At 43.7% G+C, this 13122-nt stretch overlaps 1 pseudogene; it reads right to left on the bottom strand.

The window, feature by feature from the left end:
• Nucleotides 1–2962: 2962 nt before the first annotated feature.
• On the bottom strand, nucleotides 2963–3824 carry LOC139018226 (cleavage and polyadenylation specificity factor subunit 5 pseudogene; annotated as a pseudogene).
• Nucleotides 3825–13122: the final 9298 nt, after the last annotated feature.

The raw sequence follows: 13122 nt of genomic DNA, 5'->3' as shown, positions 1-13122 counted from the left end.
AAACTTGCAAAATGCTAGGATCTCCCAACAACAGCTGGGATCCCTTGTGAGCAGTGAGCCCAGAGGAACCAGACTATAGCAATTATGTCACCAGTGTTGCTAGACAGCATTCCAGGGATGAGTTAATGATCCCATCTTTTCATTTGATCCAAGTATAACTCTAGGTGAGGCCCATGAAAACATCCCTGAGCACTAAGGGTAGCCAATAAAAGTCTCTTCTGTCACTGTAACCTTCCTGCCCCTTCTTCCATGCTTCCCACTGGATCATAAGGACTCCCTCTCACTGGCTGAGTTGCTAAGCTCTTTAGCTTGCTAGGGCAAATCAAGGTGAGGCTCAAGGACAAGAGAAAAACAAAGTGAATGTTAAACTATCTCACGATGAAAAGGCCCAATTTTGAGAGGTCGAGGGAGGGGTCTTCCATGAGCTGGAACCATTCAACTCAGGTTTCAAGCACCAGGGGGTTTCAGGTTCTGGCTGCTATTCAGTGTTGGATGCTCAGGGGGCAAGGAAAGGTATTGTCATAAATATTAATCCTAAATGAAGCATATGCATCCCTAGGACTAGCTTCATGAGAGGAAGAAGGCTGATTCGTGATGAGAGGCCTCAGCCCTACCAGCATGATGCAGTGGTTGAGTGACGAGTTATGAACCAGGTCATGGTTTGATTCCCAGTCAGGGCACATGACCAGGTTTCAGGCTCGATCCCCAGTGGGGGATGTGCAGGAGGCAGCCACTCAATGATTCTCTCTCATCATTGATGCTTCTATCACTCTCTCCCTCCTCCTTCCTCTCTGAAATCAATAAAAATATCTATAATAATTGTTATGTTGAAAGGGGGTCCAGGAGCTGATGCATGCCTCCGCCAGGCAGATGGTGACGCAGATACTGGGCCCTTCCTAGAATCTGTAACAAGTCAGTGCACCAGGCAGATGGTGACGCAGATACCAGTCCCACCCTGGAATTCCTAACAGGTCAGCTACCAGGCAGATGATGACACCTGGAAACCGTGAGGACCCCCATGGTGGGAACTCCCACAGCTCATGCTCCCCCGCCCTCACTGAACAGCTGTACAAAAAAAGCGGCCCCTCCCTGTTGGCGAGGATCCATGTGCCCTGTCTTTGGGGCCCGTGGGTCGCCCGGGGACACAGAATAAAGCCTTTCCTTTCTTTCTTTTCTGATTAACTCGACTCTCTTTATTTCCTACGCCACTGCCTGGGCCACTTAACCTAACAGTAATAAAAGCATAATATGCTAATTAGACCTTCTTGACGACCTTCCAGATGAAGCCTGGGCTGTGAGGAAAGCCTGGGTCCCCGGTGCCAGAGGGAAACTAGTGCTGGCAGCTGGAGGAAGGAAGGCCTACTCTTGCATGAATTTTGTGCATCGGGCCTCTAGTTTTAAAATAAAAAGATAAGAGGCCTTAAAATGTGAAAGCTACCCCAGCTCATGGAGGCTCTCCAAGGTCTACGAATAAGGAGCAAAGACCTAAACTACAGCATAGATATATCTTTGCACTTAGAGGACTGGTAGGAAAACATTCTGGGATTATAAATTATGGTTGTTTTAAAAAGGACAAACTCCTCACTTGGCTAATTTAAATTTGTTCCTGCCTGAAGCTTACCAATATATTTACAAAGAGCTTTCACCCACAATCATTGACTTGTTCACAACAATCCTGTGAGGTCCCAGTTTATAGTTGAGGGTTTAGATGTTCAAAGAGACTAAAATTATTTAAAGAGTTCACCAGGGAGGAATTTCCAGGATTGGGACCAGGTTTCCTTGGCCTGCTCCCGCATAGTATTTGTTTCCACTAAACAAGTAATTCAAAAGTGTCTTTATGGTTTTTACTCCCACTAGAAAAATCAAATCACAGCCTCAGCTCTGTCATCTTGCTAATAACTCAGAAAACATATAGAGTCTCACCATGAGAAGGGCAGGGCTAGGTGCTAGGAATATAGAGCTAAATAAGTTATAGACTTTCCTTCAAGGCCCCTGAATCTAGTCCAGGAGGCAGACATGTAAACAATTAATGCAATGCAGTGTGGCAAGTGCTGTAATTCAACTAAGAATTGAAAATAGAGTTGAATAAAGATCAACTCTACTTGCAGGGACTGGAGAATAGTGTCCCAGAAAAAGTAATAATTAAATTAAAACGAGATATCAGTAGTAGTGTACCTTGTGAACAAGGGGAAAAGGCATTCCTGGCAGGATGAATAGCTCATGCAAAGGCATGGAGATGTGAAACAATAAGACTTCAATGTAATCAGCACATGTTAATGAGTAAAGGAGTTAACAGTTCCTGGTGTAGCTCCTTCAGTCAGTAGTGGCATCTCTGCAATTTGTACCAGATAGCATTCATTCATGTGTTTTGTTTTGTTTTTTTCATGCTTTTAGCAAATATTTACTGAGCCCCTACTAATGATGAACCCCATCCTAAGTGCTAGATACAACAAAACAATCAAAATTCCTACCCTCAAGGAGCTTACATTCTAATGGGAGGAAAATAATGTTAGGAGGTGATAAAGGTTATGTAGACAGGTAGCTACCATAGCATAAAATCTCAGTTCCAAAAAGACATTATTTAGGATTTGTTTGGCTGCACATATCAGAAAAAGCAAATATAACAGAGCATTGCACAATATAGAGTTTATTCCTTATGCAAAACAAATGGATGGTCCAGGGCTGTTACAGCAAGTTTTCAGCTGTCAGAGCCCAGGCTCCTTGTAACATTCTATTCCATCATTTCTAGGGTGTGGTTCTGATCCTCATGTTCCAAGACAGATGCTGGAGCTCCAGGAATCACGTTATTGATGGAGGAATAGAGAATATAATTCTTATATCCTTTTATTTTTTTATTTTTTTAAAGTCCACTTTTTTTAACGTACAAAAACGTATGAGTAGAAACAAAAACAAATTAAACATTATCACATATGTTTACACATGTTTACATATGTTTACTATCTAGGTTCTTCATATCAATGTTACTATTCAAACCATAGAAAGCAGGTGGCAATTTAGGGGGTAGGAAAGAGATAAAACAAAAAACCTCTTCTACCATGTTTTTTATAGACTGTGCAGAGCTGTGCTCACAGAGACGGCTTCTTTTACTTCTCCGCTGTGCAGGAATTCAGTTGTATATAAAATTGAACCTGCTCAAAAGCTGAGGGAGACTAGAAATGATGGGTCCATATCCTGCTGTGTTGTCATACAATTCAAACAACGGTGCGGCTACCAGCTTGTAATTTTTAGGGACTGCGAACAAGGCTTTCTCTTGAAGTTGAACCAAAAACAACTTCTTATGTTCCTTCGGTTTTGTAATATGTGCAGGAATATATGGGTACTGAGGAGGTTCAAAATTTGGTCTCCACCAGTTACCAATGCAGTCATCAATGACCCAGTCTTGCAGGACTCCATCTTGACGACCTAGTATCTCTGTCATTAGCGTTTTAGTCCTTCAACTTCGTCTTCTCCTGGGTTAAGTTTACCACCAGGTAGTTTGAAAAAAGTTATTCCCAGCTGTAGCAGTAGCACATGGGGTTGTCGGTGCTCATGTACAATCAGAACCCCTTCTACAGTCCTCCTCATTCCAATTTTATCAAATTCCTCCCTCATGCGTTGAAATCTGGCTGCAACAGAACTGTCCTTCTCATAGAGGGGCTCTTTTGTAGCAAAAGTATAATTGGTAAGAGGGTACGGTTGATGGTGCGCTCCAAGGTGAGGGGCTTGGTCTGCTGGATGTACTTGTTGCTGAACTGGTTGACCCCCAGCGGCCAGCCGGTTTGCGAGCGATTGGGCGGCACCACGGACATGCTGGCGAGGACTGGCAGCGAGGGGAAAGCAGGGAGAAGCAGGGAGACTTCCCGGTGCCAGCAGCGATTGTCAATTGTCGGTGTCCCACTCAGCAGCCGCTGCCCACCATTAACGTGAGAGCGCTAGCTCTTATATCCTGTTAAAGAGATATAAGAACTATATATCATTTGTACTGCTGTGACCTGCCTCACTACAAGAGAAACTTGAAAAAAATAAATTTTTGGTTGTATAGCAATGACCTCAAGTAAAAGTGAGCATTCTGCTTCCAAATAAGGGGAAAATAAATATTGGGAAGTGTAATATGTTGGGGTTCAACCCCAGCAGGTCCAGGGGTTCCCAAAGGTGTGGACAGAGACAGCAGTCAATTGATCAACAGCCTAGCCAGGATCTCCAGCCAAGTTCTGTCTTTATTGTCTTGTTACATCTGTATTTATACCAGTTGATTTTAATCCTATCCATTCTATTCCGAAGGTTAGGGTGTTTCTTATCTCCATTTCAAGGTTACTCTATTGTTCTATTAAGCTAAAAGGAAGTAACTGAAGGAGATTATCCTAAGTAAAGATTATGTAGCTCAAGTGTGATTGTTCGTAAAGTGATTAATTATCCGCCTGGCACTTAGTTAAGGGGTTTTATTCCCTCCCTAACTCCAGGGAAAAATCCCCACCTGGGGAAACAACCTTTCTCGGAGAGGTGACCTTGGTTAAAACACATAATGCTAAGAAGGTAAGCAAACATATTAAGAACAGTATGCCATATAGCCAGGTCCCTTGAAACATATGCTGTGCAGATGTTTCTTCCCTGCAGCGACTGTGTCAAGCAGCAAGGATGGACTGGCTTCTGGGAGTAATAGTCAAGATCCCAATGGAAAATAGTTAGTACTCTCAAAGCTAAGGAAGATTTATTTGTCAAGGGACTATTAAAAAGTGATCAGGGTCTCACACAACACAGTGGGGGATAATAGTAGCTGTGTTGTTACCAACCCAAGGTCCAAAGGACAAGGGGAATGAAGGCTTTCAGAACCTAGAACAAAACAGAGATGTGTAGCCCTAGCTGGTTTAGCTCAGTGGATAGAGTATTGGCCTGCAGACCAAAGGATCCTGGGTTCGATTCTGGTCAAGGGCATGTGCCTCGGTTGCAGGGTCCTCCGTGGCCTGGGCCCTGGTCAGGGTGAGTGCAGGAGGCAACCAATTGATGTATTTCTCTCACATTGATATTTCTCTCTGTCTTTCTCTCTTCCACTCTCTCTAAAAATCAATGGAAATATATATAGATATGTAGAGATATATATATCGAGAGAGAGATATGAGATTTGGTACCCTCAAGAGGAACTGTGACTTTGGTTTGTTATGGGTTCACTCAGCGAGATAGACCACTGACTCAGAATTTAAATTTAAGAGCCTTTATTAGCTGGCCAGCTGACTACAGTTACAGTACCCTGCTGGAGCAGAGGCCGAACTGCAGCGCAGACTACAGGAGTTACATTTTATTATTAAATTCTGTGGAGGCCCAGAGAAAATGTGTCTTTCAAATTCTGGGCCCCCCCAATATGGAGGAAACTCACTTTATTTATGCTTTTTCCAGTCTTTTGTCTCCCAAATTTGGAATGAGACTTTCGGGCCTTCTGAGAAAGAAGACCTACGTGCTGGGAAGGGGCCATGAGACCATATCTCAAGGCCTGGCCTGATGTCAGTACCTTCCTATTTATGTGTTTTAGGAACAGACAGCACAGCATGACCCATCTGGCCAAAGTGCCAGATATGCAGCCCAGCACAGGTTGAGGGACTCAGTCAACCAGAAGTGGCCCTGCAGGGAGGAAGCCAAGAGAATAAGCACCTCTCCCTGCCTTCCTTTCCTGCCTTTCCCCCACTCTCAGACCAGGGCTTTTCTTTATGCTAACCTAATTGAGAGCTAGAAGGCACTGATGCTCTAGACATGGAGTGGGGAAGGAGGGTGAAAAGTGGATCTAGTGGGCAAATAGGAAACATTAGCATCAGAGGTAGTGGCACTCTCAGCCACAGGGACAAGTCTGGCAACACAGGTCTTCCTCTTTATTCTCTCTCCATGACCCTTAGGTCTCCTCCCTGCCTGCTCCTAATCATGCTATTTTGACTCTTCCTGATGATGGTTCTACCTTTCCAACAGACGACCCTTCATTAGATCGCTTACAACTTCTTGATTTAGAACTTGGGAAAATTAAAACAGGAAACCTCAACTGAAACTAGAGTCAGGAAGACCCATAGAGAGAGAAGCTTTCATGCTCTACCATTCCCATTGTCAATTACCCCAAACAGGAAGTCCATGTCAATTGCAGTATCAGTTAATTCAGTTATGGATTCCAACAGGAAAAGAGGCCCCTTACACTCCCAAACAGAATATGCAAATATTTATTGCTCCAACAGGAGGAAAGAGGATTTTTCTTTCACCCAGCAACAAGCCCAGCCAATGGAAACACCATAGCTTAGCCAATGAGAAGTTGTCGTCACCTGAACTCTTTCCTCCAATGAACTTTCATTTTTCTCTTGTTGATGATTTCCTTGTCCTACCCTTCTTTTATAAAAGCCTTCCATCTTGTATAACCCCTCCAGAGTAAATAACCTCTCTACTTGATAGATGAGATCCCACCCAACTCATGAGTTATTTAATAAATCCATTAGATCTTCAAATGTACTCATTTAAATTCTGTTTATCAACACACTAACTGCTCTCCTTACAGAAACTATCCTCATGGAGTGTGCTCCCACTTCAATCTAGTTCATTCCCAAGAGTAGGAATAGTCCAAGCTTCATAGAAAGTCACAAAATCTGAAATACAGAGAGTTCATGAATTAATGATATAAATTCACTTTATGGATCAACACTCCACAAACATGGGTAATTTCAGAATTGTAGCCATCCATTTTGCATCTACCATATTATGCCTAATCTGCTATTTTTTAAAAATATATATTTTTATTGATTTCAGAAAGGAAAGGAGAGGGAGAGAAAGATAGAAACATCAATGATGGGAGAGAATCATTGATTGGCTCCCTCCTGTATGCCCCCCACTGGGGATCGAGCCCACAACCAGAGCATGTGTTCTTGTCTAGAATCAAACCTGGGACCCGTCAGTCTGCAGGCTGACGCTCTATCCACAGAGCTAAATGGCTAGGGTCCTAATCTGCTATTAATTGGGCTGTTCTGCTGGTCTCTTTCTTTGGACTAGTTTAATTCCAGGGGTCTGCTAATAATAGAAAACATAAATACTTCCTCAAGCTTAATATTCACTATCTGATGTTCTATGTTAAAGATACTGATATTCAACTCACTAAATAAACTATGGGAACAAGTCTACCCAGCACAATATCTGATTATTGGAAGAACATCAAGGCAAGTGGGGTAACCACAAATCGTAGGAGAAAAGAGTTGGATGTTAAGCAATGACTGAGCATTTCTGAGAGTTTCCTCTTTTGTGATTGTTTTTTTGTGGGCAGTTTATGCTTTGGTAACTACAGTCTCCCCTACCAAAATTGTTTATTTTTCCTAAACATTTTAAACAATCCTGAGATCATAAGTATTGTTTTTCTAGAGAAACCACCCTTAAAACTTCTGTATTAATTTACTCACAACAGAATTAGTAGAATTAGTTTCACTATAGTCCCAACCACTTTGTGTATGACTTCAGGCAAGTTATTTCAACAGTTAAGCCTCAGATTTCTCATCTGTAAATTAGAGATAAAAAGACTTTCCTCCCTCCCTGGAAGTTGTAAGAATTAAGGGAGATAAATTCTGTAAAGCTGGTATCACAATGCTTAACATTTAGTGGGAAATGAAAAAAATGTCTATTTTTTTCCCTCCATCCTTCATGAAACTATCATTTGATGTAAAATTCTGTAATTACAACACATTCCCTTCCAAGCAGGTCTGGACAGATAGACTTTGAAGTCCTGGAAGTAATTATTGGCAAATAACAATATTGTTTAATTTTTCCATTGTTATATGTTAACTAGAGGCCCGGTAATTGTGCATGAAATTCATGGGGAGGGGGGGCGGTTCCCTCAGCCCAGCTTGCACCCTCTCCAATCTGGGACCACTCAGGGAATGTCCAACTTTCCTAACCACTCGCCTGCTGCCTGCCTGATTGCCCCTAACTGCTTCTGCCTGGCAGTCTGATCACCCCCAACTGCCCTCCCCTGTGGGCCTGTTCACCCTCAACTGCCCTCCCCTGCCAGCCTGGTTGCCCCCAACTGCCCTCCCCTGCCAGCCTGATTGCCCACAACTACCCTCCCCTGCTGGCCATCTTGTGGTGGTCATCTTGTGATGACGTGGGGGTGGCCATCTTGTGATGACGTGAGGGCATCACGCGAGGGCACGAGGGCCACCTAGGCTTTTATTAGTATAGATTATACCTCATAATAAAAAAAATTTCCCCCAGACATTCCTTTTCTTTATTAGTAGTACCTGGCAATAATGGGTGTTCAATAAATGTCTGTTGAAAAAATGAATGCATAATTAACAAAATTCTTCCTCTTTTGAAGCCCTATGTCATGTCATTTGTGTTTCTCTTTCATTTTTTAATATAAACTTTTTTTTTGAGGAGTTATAGGTTCACAGAAAAATTGAGAGGAGGGTATAGAGTTTTCTCATACCTTGGCCCTCACACATGCATAGCCTCTCCCATTATCAACATCCTCCATACGAGTAGTATATTTGTTACAGTTGGTGTACCTACATTGACATCATGATTATCCAAAGTCCATAGTTTACATTAGGCTCCACACTTGGTGTTGCACATACTATGGGTTTGGACAAATGTATAATGACATGTATCCACTATTACAGTATCATATGAAGTAGCTCCACTGTCCTAAATGTCTTCTGTGCTTCACCTACTCACCCTCCTTTCCCCTTAACAACTGACCATTTTATATCTCCATAGTTTTGCCTTTTCCAGAATCATGTACTTGAAATCACACAGCATGTAGTCTTTTCAAACTGGTTTCTTTCACTTAGTAATATGCATTTCAGATTCCTCCATGTCTTTTCACAACTTGATAGCTCATTTCTTTTTAGTACTGAATAAAGTCCCATTGTTTGGAAGTGTCACCGTTTATCTTTCCATTCACTTACTGTAGAATATCTTGGTTGTTTCCAAGTTTTAGCAATTATGAATAAAACTGCTATAAACATTCGTGTACAGGTTTTCATGAGGACATAATTTTTCAGTTCCTTTGAGTAAACACCAAGGAGCACGATTGATGAATTGTATGGCAAGGGTATGTTTAGTTTTTTAAGAAACTGCAAACTGTACCAATTTGTATTCCTACCAGCAATGGAGTTCCCATTGCTCCACATCATCACCAGCATTTAGAGTTGTCAGTGTTCTGGATTTTGGCTACTTTAATAGGTGTGTAGTAGAATCTCATTGTTGTTATAATTTGCATTTTTCTGATGACATATGATGTAGTCTTTTCATATGTTTTGTGTTTTTCTTTTCACACATTTAAATATTTACTTGCTTTATTCTTGCTGTTAGCTTTGCCTTATGACCTTCCCCTGTCTAAGTATCCATAAAAATAAAAGTTCTTTTTCTACTACTATAAGAATTTTCACATACATTCCCAAATCAAAATAATAATAATAATAATGATAGAATCCTATAACTGATGTTTCTTATTTTTTTATTCAGATGACTTCCATAGGTATACTGAGCCAGAATTTCTATTTAAAAAGCTAATAAATCTAAATGACAAAAAAGCAGTAAAGGGCCCAGCTGGCATGGCTCAATGGTTGAGCTCAATGGTTGAACCTAGAAACCAGGAGGTCATGGTTCAATTACCGGTGAGGGCACATGCCTGGTTGCAGGCATGATTCTCAGTGTGGGGGGTGCAGGAAGTAGCCAATCAATGATTCTCTCTCATCATTGATGTTTCTATCTCTCTCTCCCTCTTCCTTCCTCTCTGAAATTAATAAAAATATATATTTTTAAAAAAGCAATAAAGGGGTATAAAACTAAATTACCTTATATAGCAAGATAATTCATCAGGAACCAGGGTGTATATTTTGCAATCAATTTATTTTTGAATTAATCACCCCATAGATGCTTTGCTTATGCTAACTAGAGTCTTCACTAGGATGTGGTTTACCTGGCATGCTGGTTAAAAATGCATATCTAGGTTTCACCATAGATATTCTGATTATGTTGATTCAGGGTAAAATCCTGGAATCTATATTTTAAGATAGTATCCCAGGAAAGGAAATAAACCTTCTCTGGTGTGATTTAAATATGTGTTTACTTTTATTAATTTCAGAGAGAGAAAGGGAGAGGGAGAGATAGAAATATCAATGATGAGAGGGAATCATGTGTCAGCTGCCTCCTACACACCCCCTACTCAGGATCAAACCCACAAATACATATTTCTAAGGAATCGCACCATAACCTCATGGTTCATGAATTGGCACTCAACCACTAAGCCATACCAGCTGGGCTGGGCTGATTTCTTTTATTGCTTTGCTTTATAACTTTGTTTTGTACAATTTTTCTACATTGATTAATACTTTTTTTTTTTTAAGCATCGTCCCATACACCAAAAGGTTTCGAGTTTGATTCCTGGTCAGGGCACATACCTAGGTTTCAGGTTTGATCCCTGCTCAGAGCTCATACCGCAGGCAATCAATTGATGTTTCTCTCTCACATCTATGTTTCTCTCTCTCTCCCTACCATTCTTTCTAAAAATCAATAAATATATCTTTAGGTGAGGATTTTAAAAAATGCCTTGAGATGGAATTGTTTTGGCCTTTTTAAATACAATGACAATTCTACTTAAAAATATACATTTGTGAAACTTCTAGTAGTTACATTGTTTATTTCAAGAGAAGTCAGTGTCCATGATGATTTCAATGAGACATATTACATCAGAGGTGTCAACCATATTCTTAGCCACATCCTTGAATGTCCAGATGCTATATAATAAAAGGCCAATATGCAAATCGACCGGATGACAGAATGACTGGTCACCATAATGCGCACTGACCACCCGGGGGCAGACACTCAACAGAGGAGCTGATATATATATATCCATCCTATCTAATAATAGACAAACATGGTAATTCTGTACCTCTGACACGCTTCCCATTGGCTAATCAGGGTGATATGCAAATTAACTGCCAACCAAGATGGCGGCCGGCAGCCAGGCAGCTGAAGCAAACAGGAGGCTTGCTTGCTCCAGTGATGGAGGAAGCCAAGGTTCCCCGCCTGCCACTGCCGGCCTCTGAGCTGCACTCTCAGAAACAATGTTGCAATTATAGAAGCTAAACAAACCCCAGAAACCTGCTTTCAGCCAGCCGGGCCTCAGAGCTGGAGCTGCAACAGTGTTTCAATTATAGAAGCCAAACAAACCCAGATACCTGCTTTCAGCAGCCAAAGTCTCAGAGCTGGAGCCGAGCCTCTGAGCGAAAGCTGGCTCTCAGTTCCAGTGACAGCCATAGAGGGTAAATAAATCCCAGAATAAAAAAATAAATAAAAAAGGAGAGGTTGGGAGCTTCAGTCACCCACCAGCCTGAAAACGGCCTTCAGCCCCTCACCCAGACTGGCCAGGCACCCCAGTGGGGACCCCCACCCTGAAGGGGGTGTGACCAGCTGCAAACAGCCATCATCCCCTCATCCAGGTTGGTCAGGCACCCAAGCGGGACCCTCACCCTGATCCGGGACACCCTTCAGGGCAAACCAGCCGGCCCCCTCCCGTGCACCAGGCCTCTATCCTATATAGTAACAAGGTAATATGCAAACTGACCCTAACAGCAGAAGGACTGGGAATGACTGGTCACTATGACACACACTGACCACCAGGGGGCAGACGCTCAATGCAGGAGCTGCCCTCTGGTGGTCAGGGCGCTCTCACATGGGAGGAGCTCTGCTCAGCCACAAGCCAGGCTGATGGCTGCCAGTACAGCGGTGGTGGTGGGAGCCTTCCTGCCTCCTCAGCAGCACTAAGGATGTCCGACTGAAGTTTAGGCCTGCTCCCCGCTGGCAAGTGGACATCCCCCGAGAGCTGCCGGGCTGCCAGAGGGATGTCTGATTGCCATCTTAGGCCCAATCCCCTTGGGAGCGGGCCTAAGCCAGCAGGTGGTCATCCCCTGGGGGGTCCCAGGCTGCGAGAGGGCACAGGCCGGGCTGAGGGATCCCCACTCCCCGCCGAGTGCACAAATTTTTGTGCACCAGGCCTCTAGTATACTAATAAAAGACAAAGATGCTAATTGACCATACCTTTGCTACGCCCACCAGCCAATCAGAAGAGTATGCAAATTAACCCAGCAAAGATGGCCATTAAATTTGCATACTGCAGGCAGGGCAGGACAACGTGATCCGCCACCACCAGCCGCCATCCTGGCCTACCCTGTGCGACCAGGGCGGCAGGGAAGGATAGCAGCAATCGCCAACCCGCCGCCATCTGAGCCTCCCAGGAGGGCCTTCTCCCGAGTTGCCATGGCTATCCGCTGTAAGCAGAAAAGCACTGCCCGCAGGCAGCCCCCAGCAGGCAGCACCCAGCAGGGCCTGCTCTCTAGTCGCTGTGGCAATCCACGAGCAGGAAAGTGCTGCCTGCAGGCAGCACCCAGCAGGCAGCTCCCAGCAGGGCCTGCTCCTTGATCGCTGTGGCGATCCATGAGCAGGAAATCATGGTCCACAGGCAGCACTCAGCAGGGTCTGCCCCCAGGTCTCCACAGCGATCTGTGAGCAGGAAAGCGCGGCCTGCAGGCAGCACCCCACCCTGGCCACAGCTCAAGGGAGAGAACAACATGCAGTGGAGGCCAGGAGCCTGAGAGATCAACACAGAGGGGCGCCTTCTCCAAGCCTCCAAGCGGACACACACACACACACACACACACACACACACGAGGCAACTGCTCCAAGTCTACGTGGTGCAGCTGGGGACAGGCCCCAGCAGACACATACACACACACACACACACACACACACACACACACACACACACACATTGATTTCAGAGAGGAAGGGAGAGGGAGAGAGATAGAGACACCAATGATAAGAGAGAATCATTGATCGGCTGCTTCCTGCATGCCCCACACTGGAGATTGAGCCCAAAACCTGGCATGTGCCCTCACCTGGAATAGAACCGTGACCTCTTTGTTCATAAGTCAATGCTCAACCACTGAGCCACGCTGGCTAGGGCTCAAATGTCTTAATGAGGCACTCACAGCAAAACTTACCCAACAAGATGAGATAACATTATTGAACCAGGGTTAAATACACTTGAAGTCCAGGGTTTCCACAATGAGTTTTTTTGTGTGTGTTTATTTGTTTGTTAATCCTCACCTG

The sequence above is a fragment of the Myotis yumanensis genome, unplaced genomic scaffold (assembly GCF_028538775.1).
Source record: "Myotis yumanensis isolate MYYU_CA2020_CCGP unplaced genomic scaffold, mMyoYum1.0.hap1 SCAF_10, whole genome shotgun sequence".
Lineage (NCBI taxonomy): Eukaryota > Metazoa > Chordata > Mammalia > Chiroptera > Vespertilionidae > Myotis > Myotis yumanensis.
The sequence above is the reverse complement of the archived record's forward strand: the minus strand, read 5'-3'. Positions and strand labels throughout refer to the sequence as shown.